The 11853-nt window shown below is 34.7% G+C and overlaps 1 long non-coding RNA gene across 1 annotated transcript; it reads left to right on the top strand.

The window, feature by feature from the left end:
• The first annotated feature begins 6182 nt into the window (after positions 1-6182).
• LOC128228565 (uncharacterized) lies at positions 6183-10688 on the top strand. Its single transcript, XR_008259943.1, has 7 exons — positions 6183-6413; positions 6746-6816; positions 7207-7295; positions 7731-7806; positions 8960-9036; positions 9270-9384; positions 10588-10688. It is a non-coding gene; the product is annotated as an uncharacterized LOC128228565 (long non-coding RNA).
• Positions 10689-11853: the final 1165 nt, after the last annotated feature.

Here is an 11853-nt window from a genome sequence, read left to right on the forward strand (position 1 = left end):
GTTATTATGGCCTGAACAGACAGTGCTGCTCTAAAACGAATATACTGACCAGAACAGAAAATGCTGCTCTCAAACGAATATACTGACTAGAACAGTCAGTGCTGCTCTAAAACGAATATACTGACCAGAACAGAAAATGCTGCTCTAAAACGAATATACTGACTATAACAGACAGTGCTGCTCTAAAACGAATATACTGACTATAACAGACAGTGCTGCTCTTAAACGAATATACTGAATATAACAGGCAGTGCTGCTCTAAAACGAATATACTGACTATAACAGACAGTGCTGCTTTAAAACGAATATACTGACTATAACATACAGTGCTGCTTTAAAACGAATATACTGACTATAACATACAGTGCTGCTTTAAAACAAGTATACTGACCATAACAGATAGTGCTGCTTTCGAACAAATATAGTGGTCAGAACAGACAGTGCTGCTCTAAAAAGAATAAACTGGCCAGAACAGACGGTGCTTCTTTAAAACAAATATACTGACTATAACAGACAATGCTGCTTTTAAACAAATAAACTGTCAAGAACAGACGGTGCTTCAAATCAAATATACTGGTCATAAGAGACAATGCTGGTTTAAAACAAATACATGTATACTGACCAGAACAGATAGCGCTGCCTTCATACAAATATACTTGCCGTAATAGTCAGTGCTGCTTTAAACCAAATTAACTGACCAGAACAGACAGTGCTGCTTTAAAACAAATTTACTGACCAGAACAGATAGCGCTGCCTTCATACAAATATACTTGCCGTAATAGTCAGTGCTGCTTTAAACCAAATTAACTGACGAGAACAGACAGTGCTGCTTTAAAGCAAATTTACTGACCAGAACAGATAGCGCTGCCTTCATACAAATATGCTTGCCATAATAGTCAGTGCTGCTTTAAACCAAATTAACTGACCAGAACAGACGGTGCTGCTTTAAATCAAAATTGTTATTATGGCCTGAACAGACAGTGCTGCTCTAAAACGAATATACTGACCAGAACAGAAAATGCTGCTCTCAAACGAATATACTGACTAGAACAGTCAGTGCTGCTCTAAAACGAATATACTGACCAGAACAGAAAATGCTGCTCTAAAACGAATATACTGACTATAACAGACAGTGCTGCTCTAAAACGAATATACTGACCAGAACTGACAGAGCTGCTTTAAAACAAATATACTGGCCAGAACAGACAGTGCTGCTCTTAAACGAATATACTGACCTGTTATATATATATTGCCTTTCACAAAACATGAGCGTATATAGCAAACTGTGAAGTTTTGTTTTGATGTTTGAAAAATGAAAATGGAAATGGAATGGACTTGGGGAAATAGGCTGATAGAAAAGGCCCCCCCCCCCTTGTTGAAAATCCCCCCCCCCTTATTTTCACCCCCGTTTTCTGTATTCCATTATTTGTGGTGGCTACAAAGAACTCATGCACACATACAAACACACAAACATACATTATGACAGCCGATACAGCCGATACAGATCCAAACATGTCAAACATGTCAAACATGTTAAACACGTCAAAATATTCGTATGATAAGAGATTCGGAAAACGTTTTCGATGTTGTGAGTGGTGTGGTGGATACAGTAACATTGACTATCTCTTACTCGTTATGAAAAACTGTGTGTTCGAACATTCCGCGTGTCCAAGCTGTTTCGATAAATACAATGGCTCTTGTCCTGCTTGTTGGTTGAACCATCCAGTTGCGTTAGCACACATTAAGGAAAGGAAACGATACTACAAGAAATTGGGTAAAATAGAAACTTACGACTGGTTATTGAGAGAGATGAGGCATGATTACCTCGCCACCATTAAGAAAAGCACAAGGGAAAAGTTCAAAAGTGACGTGTTGATGTTCGCCTTTTTGTAATGCAAAGTTCAAAAGGGTATAAAAGCAAAAGACTGCAAAACATTGCAAAATACTGCAAAGCCAAACTGCAAAGAGATCATGGCAAAGCTAATCAAATGTTTAATGTCAGATGAAAATGAATCCAATCACCACCGATATTGGCTTAAACATGAAAACAAGGGTACCCCCTTTTCATGCCATGATTTTTTCGATATGTACCTCTGCAATTTCTGTATCGATAACTGCCAGTGCGACGACTGTAAATTGTACAGACAGAAGATGGATTTGAATGATTCCAATGCCATGAACTGTGAGATGGATGAGCTGGCTAACACCGTAAAAACACAGAAATCAGACAACAGCAATACCTTACCGCAACAAACCGAATCGATGAGTGTTGATATGTTGGATAAGGAAATGTTCATGAATTATTATGAAATGTTCAAACCGCAGATGGATTTAAACGATTCCAGTTCCAATGCGGGAATGAAAAGAAAAGTGGAAAATGGTGAGATGGATAACATTGTAAAAAGACAGAAAATAGAATACAGCAATACCTCCCCCCAGCAAACCGAATCGATGAGAGTTGGTATGTTTGACAAGGACAATGACTGTATGGATCTTGTCCTTTCAGATGATGACGATATCGAGAATGGGAATTTTAGCGATGATCTTGAAAATTCTTCGCCGGCTTCCCCTTTGGATCATGATAAAGTTGCGAAAATACTTGAACAAATATACAATATTCAGGAGTCAAAATATGAGGCAGACCAGATCAGGAGGTGCGTTGAAATGTACAGAGAGATCAAGTATTGTGAGACGGAAGAAGCGAGGACAGCACTGAGACACAGACGATTATGTTCAAACGATTATGCTGAACCTGAGATTCTAGACGATTTTCTGTTGAAACACATAGGCTATATGTGGGAAACGATAAAACCGTATTTATGAACAATGAACCTGGGGACTCTGAGTATCATGACTTTGGAGACATTTAGTGTGTTATGATGTTTCAAGTTTTTGTAGATAACGATTCAATTGTAAAATAAACATGAAAAAATGAAATATTCTTTGTCTTGTGTTTTCGTAAATGTGTAAAACGCAGCAAATATAGACAATAGTTTATTGTGTCACCAACGGTTAAGACTTGCCATGTTACTGTTGTCAAAACATTTGAATTACATAAACTGAATGAAATTGACTTGACACTATATTAGTGAAATATTTTTGAACCTCTTAAATAAAGTATGGCTCACAACAACGGTAAAAAAAACTCAAAATGTATTTCGTATGATAAGAGACTCGGAAAACGTTTCAGAGCTTGTCATTGGTGCGGTGGCTACAGTAACATTGACTATCGCTTGCTCGTTATGAAACAATGTGCATTCGAACATTCCGCGTGTCCAAGCTGTTTTGATAAATACAACGGCTTTTGTCCCGCTTGTTGGATAAACCACCCGGCACGAAAAATGAATAGAAGAAACATAAAACGTTACTACAAAAGATTGGGTAACTCAGAAGGAAAAGATTATCTGGCCAGAATCAAGCAAAGCGCAAGAAAACAGTTTAAGCACAACGTTCTGAGATTTGCGTTTCTAAGACTAAGGATAACATAAAATAAACATAAAAAACGAATGCTTTGAAATTGCTTTTTATTGAACTTCGTAATATTCACTTGTAAGTGGCAGAAGTAAAGTAATTCATGAAAAATCTTGAGTGTTTTCGTTGAATAGTTCCATACAGGCAGCTTCGTCTAAGGATTGTAGGTTGTCTGTTTGAGATTTCAAGCGCAAAACTTCGTCTTCCAATGCAGTGTTATTTTGCTTAAGCTGATTGTTTTCCGCAGTCAGCTGTGACAGATTCAATGTCAAGCGTGTAACTTCGTCCTGCAATAGTTGACTATCGTCCGTATTCGAGTTGTGCACATGAGTTTGCTTATACCGATCGTTCTCTCTGATCAACCTGAACACCTTTTGCTGTAGTGCGCCACATTTCTTGCGATACTCGGTCGTTTCCAGTTTGTTTTGCAGAAATGTTTTTTCGATATTGTCAAGTATCGAGACGATTTCTTTGAACGTAGACTCGTGCTTGTTATCACCCATACATAGTCTCGCTACGAAGCCGGTAATTTGTAAATTAAGGTTGCTTATGTCCGTCATGTTTGTATTGTGAGCTAGTTCACTGTAAGTGTTATATATCGTGGAAAGAAAACACAAAAAAAGTGAATTACTTTGTTATGATATAATGACTGTTGTTAAGATTAGTGTCATACACACTCTCAAACAATTATGTCGAGCCAATCAGCCACTCATTCTGATGATGATTATTTCGAGCGTGTTGTAATCGAATACTGTAACGGTGATTGTTCTGATGATGATTCTGCTGGTGATTCTTTCAAGGAAATTGAAGCCGAATATGAAGATACATATACGTATTATGACATATTGAATCGTGTACAGGATGCTTTAGCAGGCATGGACAAAGGTAAACTTATAGAAAAGTATGAAGGTGGATATATATTCAGCAATGGTAGAAGTGTAGATATCAAATACATGGACAAAGGACAGTCGTACGTAGTATCTGATTTGTTTAGAAGTCGCAAGGAACACATTACCTACGAGATCATTGAACTCAAATATGGGAGTTTCGACAACACGAAATATGAAAGTAAAGAGTTTGATCCACCAGTAGTGATAGTTTTCAGTAATGATGTTCCATGTTTGAAGAAATTTCCAACGTATCGATGGTGCGTGTGGAATATTATAGACAATAGACTGAAAAGTTATGATCGAGAAATGTGTCAATGCAAATGTTGTAGAAATTCTTCCACATCAACACCGAAAAAAGAAAAGATAAAACACTAAAGAAATTTTAAAGATAAATGTCTTTACGAGATGTTTATTTCCTGAAAATTAAAATAACAATTACTAATATAACTACTCTGTCCCCATCTCCGTCTTTAGTCTCCACTCAATAGATAGTTGGAGACAACGCATTATTTTTTTCATATTATAAGGCTTGAAATTTGTTACTTGTCATACACATTCTCAAACAATTATGTCCAGTCAAGCATCGACACAGCAAACAACGCCTTGTGAGAACACCAGTGAAAACGAGCAAAAAAGCGAATCTTGTTCTCAGCAACCCATGAATGATATCAATGAATATGAAAAAATGATGGAGATGGCAGAAGATTATTTGCGAGATGCTGAAGAACAAAAATCGAGCGAAATCGAATCCATGCAAGATGACAACCCAGACGGGGCAGTTTGTTATATGAGAAATTGCTGCGTTTGTGACGGTTACTGTTATGATAGTGATAATTTTGAAGACATTGAGACCGTAGACGAGGAAGTAAAAATTGACGAAATTGAACCAAGTATTTTTGTGAGCGAAAACAAGAATTGACATTAGTTTTCAATTCGCTCAAACATTTATGATACTTCATTAAGTGCTTTGCGAATGAAAAGGTTCAAACAATTGTTTTGATGTTTTAACTTTGAATAAATGCGTTGAAATGCAATTTGATTGTTTGTTTTATATCGATTGAAAAATAGAAGCATAGTAACATAGTAGCAAGCACTGTACCTAGCATTGTAGATTGCATGGTCCATGGCTTAAAATAATGCAATGAGTGGAACGAATATAGTTCATATATAAACTTATCTTTTCTTCTCATGTCATACTTGTCAAAACCTACTGATCTAGTATATATACAAATTATGGGAATCAAGAAAATCATCAAAACGTGTTTGAAGAAGTTGCTCAGAAGGTCTGATGCAAAACAGAAAAACATGGACAGTGTGCAATTGAATGCAAACATCAATATGGCAATTGAAATCCACACGTGTCCGAAACTATATCCGTGTTTGATTTGTTTCAAAAACGGAGAGGCTGAACAGAAAGCAGAACAGAGAGCCCCAAGCCATCAGTGCCCTGAACTGTACCCCTGTTTGGTGTGTTTGGTGCAAGAAGACTCGTCGAGTGTTGACAAAACTTACAAAGTTGTTGAAAAGCTCAGTAGCAGAGACTTAGAGAGAAATGAGAATCACGAAGCACTTCGCCAATTCTTCGCCAGGCGTGGGAGACAGTTTGTGCCAAAACGTTGTTAACAATAAATTGAGTGATGAACAGACAATGATTAGTAACAAAATAAAATGTATGAACTGTTCGTGTTTTATTGTGTTTATCTATAGTAATCTAGTTGGAATCACTTAAGCTTCAAGAACAACTATGCTTGCTCATAGTTATCAAACGAGTAATGGTCATATAGTCATATATATATGTGCAAATCGCTATGCATAACTCCTCAAAGATACACAGAATGTATCGTAAAATGCTACAAAGTACGATACTTAAGCAAAATAAAACATGAAATAAAGTAAAACAATCACAGAATAATGTTACGATTTTCGGTACAAGCTATACTGAGCTGATTATTATAAGGGAAAGTGTTGTCTGTCGTATTCACTTGGATACGGTTGAACCATGTAAACAATACTCTTTGTGTGTAAAATTTGGGATATTTTCTGTGTTTGAAGGTACGACCTTGGTAGTTATAGTTTCTATAATGTGTTCGCGATTGAATCAAGCCGGGTTTATGCATATACAAGAGATATAAATGATTTTACGAGGTTTTAAACATTTCCAATTTCAGAAAATATTTCTACTTTCGATTTCGTTTTTCTGAAAATGAACAAACTTTTTTTTTCCTATTGTTTAATTTCATAAAACGATACATAATACATGATTAAGATAATTTTAAATTATTTTTAATGAGTGTATTTTCTTTATTTTCGTAAAAGTTTAAAAATAAATAAATAATGCAATTCATGGAATGATATGACGTGATATGTATGACGTCATATTGCAGAGTTCTCGCTGTGCGCTGGTCGGCCATCTTGAAAAATAAATTGTGAAGGTCGTATTTCCAGCTTTCCTGCGGTAAGTATGACATGCATGCTTAAAAGTTTTATGAGAAATTGTGTCTAAATATATGATGTATCATATTACCAGCAAGTTTTGTCGATGTGTGCATTGAATTACGTAAAAACTTATGTCAAAAGAAATTGCTCCCAGCTCGTTTTAGAATGTTTCGAACATTCTCGAAGCCGATTTTAGAAACTTTAATTCTCGGCTAGATATGTTGAAAAACATAGTAAGCGGTGTTAATTCATATCTCTTGTCTTGTTTATGTCATATTTTGAATGATTTTAACTTTGTTTAGGGACCAAACTGACAGAAATAAGAAATGACAAATCATGCAAGATTGATAAATATCTTCTTCTATTTCTTTGTTTGAAAAATATGTTGAAATTATTTTTTTTAAACCAGAGACGGCAGTTCAGATGCAGTCGTCCTGTGTGTCAGAAAGATGGTGATCAAAATGGTTGAAGGCAGTACCCAAGAAAGTACATTTACAAGTAAGTAAAATCACTGAAAATTAATTCCATGAATTGAACTGTCATATCATAATCTCAGTGCTTAGTCTGTTTGGAAATATGCTTGGAATAATTTTTATAAACTGATAATTTATCTAATAACAGACACTGTGTTTGATTTATTACATTGAACTGCTATTAGATAAATTTTCAGTTTGTGTTTGATATCTACCAATGCCATAAATGCATAATTTTGTTCCTGTTGTGAATGATAAGAAATGTTGGGAACATAATACCTTCTGCATGTGAACAGTTTTTCTGTTTCTGTTTGTATGTAGGAAGTATTTTGTTTTCAGGATTATTTCAACATTGTTGATGTGGATGAAATGTGCACTTAGCCATGCTTTAATGGAATGAAAAAAGTAAAAAACTGACAAGCAATATGTGCAGTTTTGTTAATAAAATGTTTTGTTTCAGAGTTGTGAGGAGTAACCTAGCCTATATAACCTGAAGCTCACCCAATATGCAGTGTGTTCTGCTTTGTCAATAACAAGTAAGTAATTTCACCAAATTTCATCAGAAACAAATCTCAAATTTACAATGAACAGTAAAGTTAACTCATCTTGGTACTTTAAATACTGAAACACTGAACCAACATGATTTGATTTTGCTCTTTTAACTTATTTCACATTATGGCAGCAAAATTACAGCTATGTGTCAGATTCGTGACATTTAGCATTTGTCATACATTTCACTCATTCAGTTGTCAAACCAAATGCTAAGTGTCAAATCGATTCATGATATTTAGCATGTGTCATACATTTCACTATATTATTTGTCAAACCGAAAGATGAATGTCAAATTATTTACACATGCTTAGCAGTTTATCATACATTTCACTTTATTATTTGTCAAACCAAAAGATGAATGTCAAATTATTTGAAGATGCTAAGCATCTTATCATACATTTTACTCTTTTTATGACAAATCGACTCACAAATTTAAGCAAACCAGGTGACGATGTACAAATAATTTAGGGTGACGAGCTTTTTGGTTACCTCGCCCAGCCCAACTGAAAGACTTAAAGTATATCTATAAGTCTTTTAGTTTGGTCGGGCGAGCGAGCCAAAATCTCGTCATCCCAAAATATTTGTACATCGTCACTTTGTGTGCTTAATTTTGAGATTCAAATAAATCGTTCTAAATTCAATGTAAAAAAAAGTTTCATAAGGGGGGTACTCAGTGTGAAAAAACTACATCGCTTAAACGCAAATGCGCTTTGGTAGGTATATAGCTAAAAAACGAATGCGCTATGGTGAAAATCCAAAGTCAAAAATTTTGAAAAAAATGAAAAGTTGTCAAAAAAATCATAATTTTAAGCACGTTGTTAGTGTACTGCTCTGTCATTTGTAAATCAAAACTGAGAGAATGGTTAATATGTTTTGAGACTAAGCATTTACAACTCACTGCAAATATTCTTTGGTGGTCAAAGACTTAATAGAAGTTAATTAGCCAGTGTTCATATTTAGTAAATGAAAATTAGTGAGTTAAAGCTTATATTGTTAAGTTTTATTGTATATCATCTGGCAGGGAAAACAAGATCATTTAAGATTCATGTTTTTGGTGGCAAACAAATTGAACAAGTATTGTTCTTATTTTACTCATTGATGTTTTCATTTTTCAACAGAAATGTTTTGTTTTTTCAGCTTTGTATGGCTGGTCTGACCTAAGTGGAAGTTGTTCGTTTAAATGGTTTCGGGACATTGAAGTAAAACAACACGAGGTAAAATACAAAGTGCTTATTTATTTTTTAACTTGTTTATCCAGTAGTATATGATAAACAGTTTTTGAACTTGTTCATCCAGTATTATATGGTACATACAACAATAATGTAGAATATTAAATCACTGAGTTGCGGCTTCTCTGAACAAACATCTGTTCACTTTATGTCCACAGTTTTTTGAGAAACAAACAGGGCATCTGTTTTCCCAGTTTGTAGATTTTCTCGTTTTGCAGAATGTCCCACCAAGAGTGAAGGGCTGCCTGTTTGCTTCAGATTCCCAGTCCTCCTCGCTGATGATTTCTGAAGTCCTTACGCAGTCACCCCAGTCTTCAACCTCAGTTTGTACAGGTGATAATGTTTTTGAACCATAGTTCATTGTCATGTCATTGGAGTTGTTCAGCTGCTCCAGTTCTGACTGTAACTCTGTTTTGAGTACAGCAAGTCTAGCCTCAAGAATGGCAATTCTCTTAATTTTGCGATTAAGTCTCTCCATTGTACAGATCATAAATTGCTGTAGTTTTCAAGTTTTGTAATGATATTAAGTATGCGTTACATATTAAATATGCACAAAAATAATGCATTCGATCTGCATTTCACAAGTGTAAAACATCACAAATGAATGGTATTTCAATCTACTTTTTTGTCAAACCATATGACATTATTTGTTCATGACATTTAGAAATAGTCATACAATGCAAATTCTTCTAGTACACAATCGCAAATAAATAATTCTTTCAGTTGTCAAACCAAATGCTAAGTGTCAAATCGATTCATGACACTGAGCATTTATCAAACATTTCACTCTATTATTTGTCAAACCAAAAGATGAACGTCAAATTATTTACAGATGCTAAGCAGTTTATCATACATTTCACTTTATTATTTGTCAAACCAAAAGATGAATGTCAAATTATTTGAAGATGCTAAGCATCTTATCATACATTTTACTCTTTTTATGACAAATCGACTCACAAATTTAAGCAAACCAGGTGACGATGTACAAATAATTTAGGGTGACGAACTTTTTGGTTACCTCGCCCAGCCCAACTGAAAGACTTAAAGTATATCTATAAGTCTTTTAGTTTGGTCGGGCGAGCGAGCCAAAATCTCGTCATCCCAAAATATTTGTACATCGTCACTTTGTGTGCTTAATTTTGAGATTCAAATAAATCGTTCTAAATTCAATGTAAAAAAAAGTTTCATAAGGGGGGTACTCAGCGTGAAAAAACTACATCGCTTAAACGCAAATGCGCTTTGGTAAGTATATAGCTAAAAAACGAATGCGCTATGGTGAAAATCCAAAGTCAAAAATTTTGAAAAAATTGAAAAGTTGTCAAAAAAATCATAATTTTAAGCACGTTGTTAGTGTACTGCTCTGTCATTTGTAAATCAAAACTGAGAGAATGGTTAATATGTTTTGAAATTAAGCATTTATCATTTCTGTAAAAATCCAATGTTATAAATGAAACCAAAATTTACCAGAGTAAACATTAATGTGCTATTGTATGTAAGAATGTTTCGTCTTTTACACGTTTCATTTCATTTTTTCAGATGAGATGCCATACACAGGGGATCCGACAGAAGACAGCAGACAGAATTCGTCGATTTATTTGAAATGTCATTGTTTATTTGAAAAAAGATACCTATCCACACTTGTTCGTTTTAAAATATTGTTTGTATTATATGTGCTTTGTACCGTTGCTTTTTGTTTATCAGTAATTCTCCAACACTTGTATTTCGTGTTTTACATGAACATTGAAAATTTATCATACAGTAAATCATTTCAAAAAATAAAAATCAAATGGAGAAATACTGATTTATCTGTTTGCTTTTAATGTTTGTGCTGTCTTGCTTACCCCAGTAACGCGGGTCTTGTTTGCTATTGTGAGTACTGTTGTTATTTTTTTTGGCCATCCAAAGTATTGTTCACGAAAGATAACACATTTTTTTCATAAAATTGGTTACATTTTGGTCTGTCGATTTTTTTCATTGAAACCACAGTCAAACGGTTTTTCACTATATTTTTTTATGAGAAACAGCCAGACTTGGTCACGGCTGAAACCGAGGAACATTTGTGATTGAACAAAATTTTAGCAGTAATGCTGCTTGTAATTCATAAATTTATTAAGCTTTGGTCTTGTCATATTGGTAAATTGGTAAACATTTTGATAGTGTGCACAAGAGCAAAATTTGCACTGCATTTTAAAATGTTTCATTTTTGTGAAATGCTGTTGACAAAATGATTTGTTTGCTCGTGCCAGCATGGGTCGACGAGATTCGTTTCTCGCTGTCCTTTATGCGGCGGTTTAAGATGCAAGCCTGTTGTTTTGTCAATGTCTATAAAGTTCAGCTTGAATGAAAATTGAAATCAATATTGCAAGATCAAGCACTTTTTAAAAAAAAAATGTTAGAATGTAGATGCGTTGTGAAATGCTGTTGACAAAATGATTTGTTTGCTCGTGCCAGCATGGGTCGACGAGATTCGTTTCTCGCTGTCCTTTATGCGGCGGTTTAAGATGCAAGCCTGTTGTTTTGTCAATGTCTATAAAGTTCAGCTTGAATGAAAATTGAAATCAATATTGCAAGATCAAGCACTTTTTAAAAAAAATGTTAGAAATTGATGCGTTGTGAAATACAAGTGAAATGTACTAGGCTCATTGCATTCTTAGTTTGGTTTCGAAGTGCAAAACTTCATTCATCACAAACATTCCTCTTGAACGACCGAACATTGATATGTGGCAATGTTTTCGTTCAGCAAAATGATTTGGCAAAAGTAATTTATAGGCTAGCATGAGTATGGAGGTGTCGTTAGACCAG

This window comes from Mya arenaria, chromosome 3 (assembly GCF_026914265.1).
Source record: "Mya arenaria isolate MELC-2E11 chromosome 3, ASM2691426v1".
Classification (NCBI taxonomy): Eukaryota; Metazoa; Mollusca; class Bivalvia; order Myida; family Myidae; genus Mya; species Mya arenaria.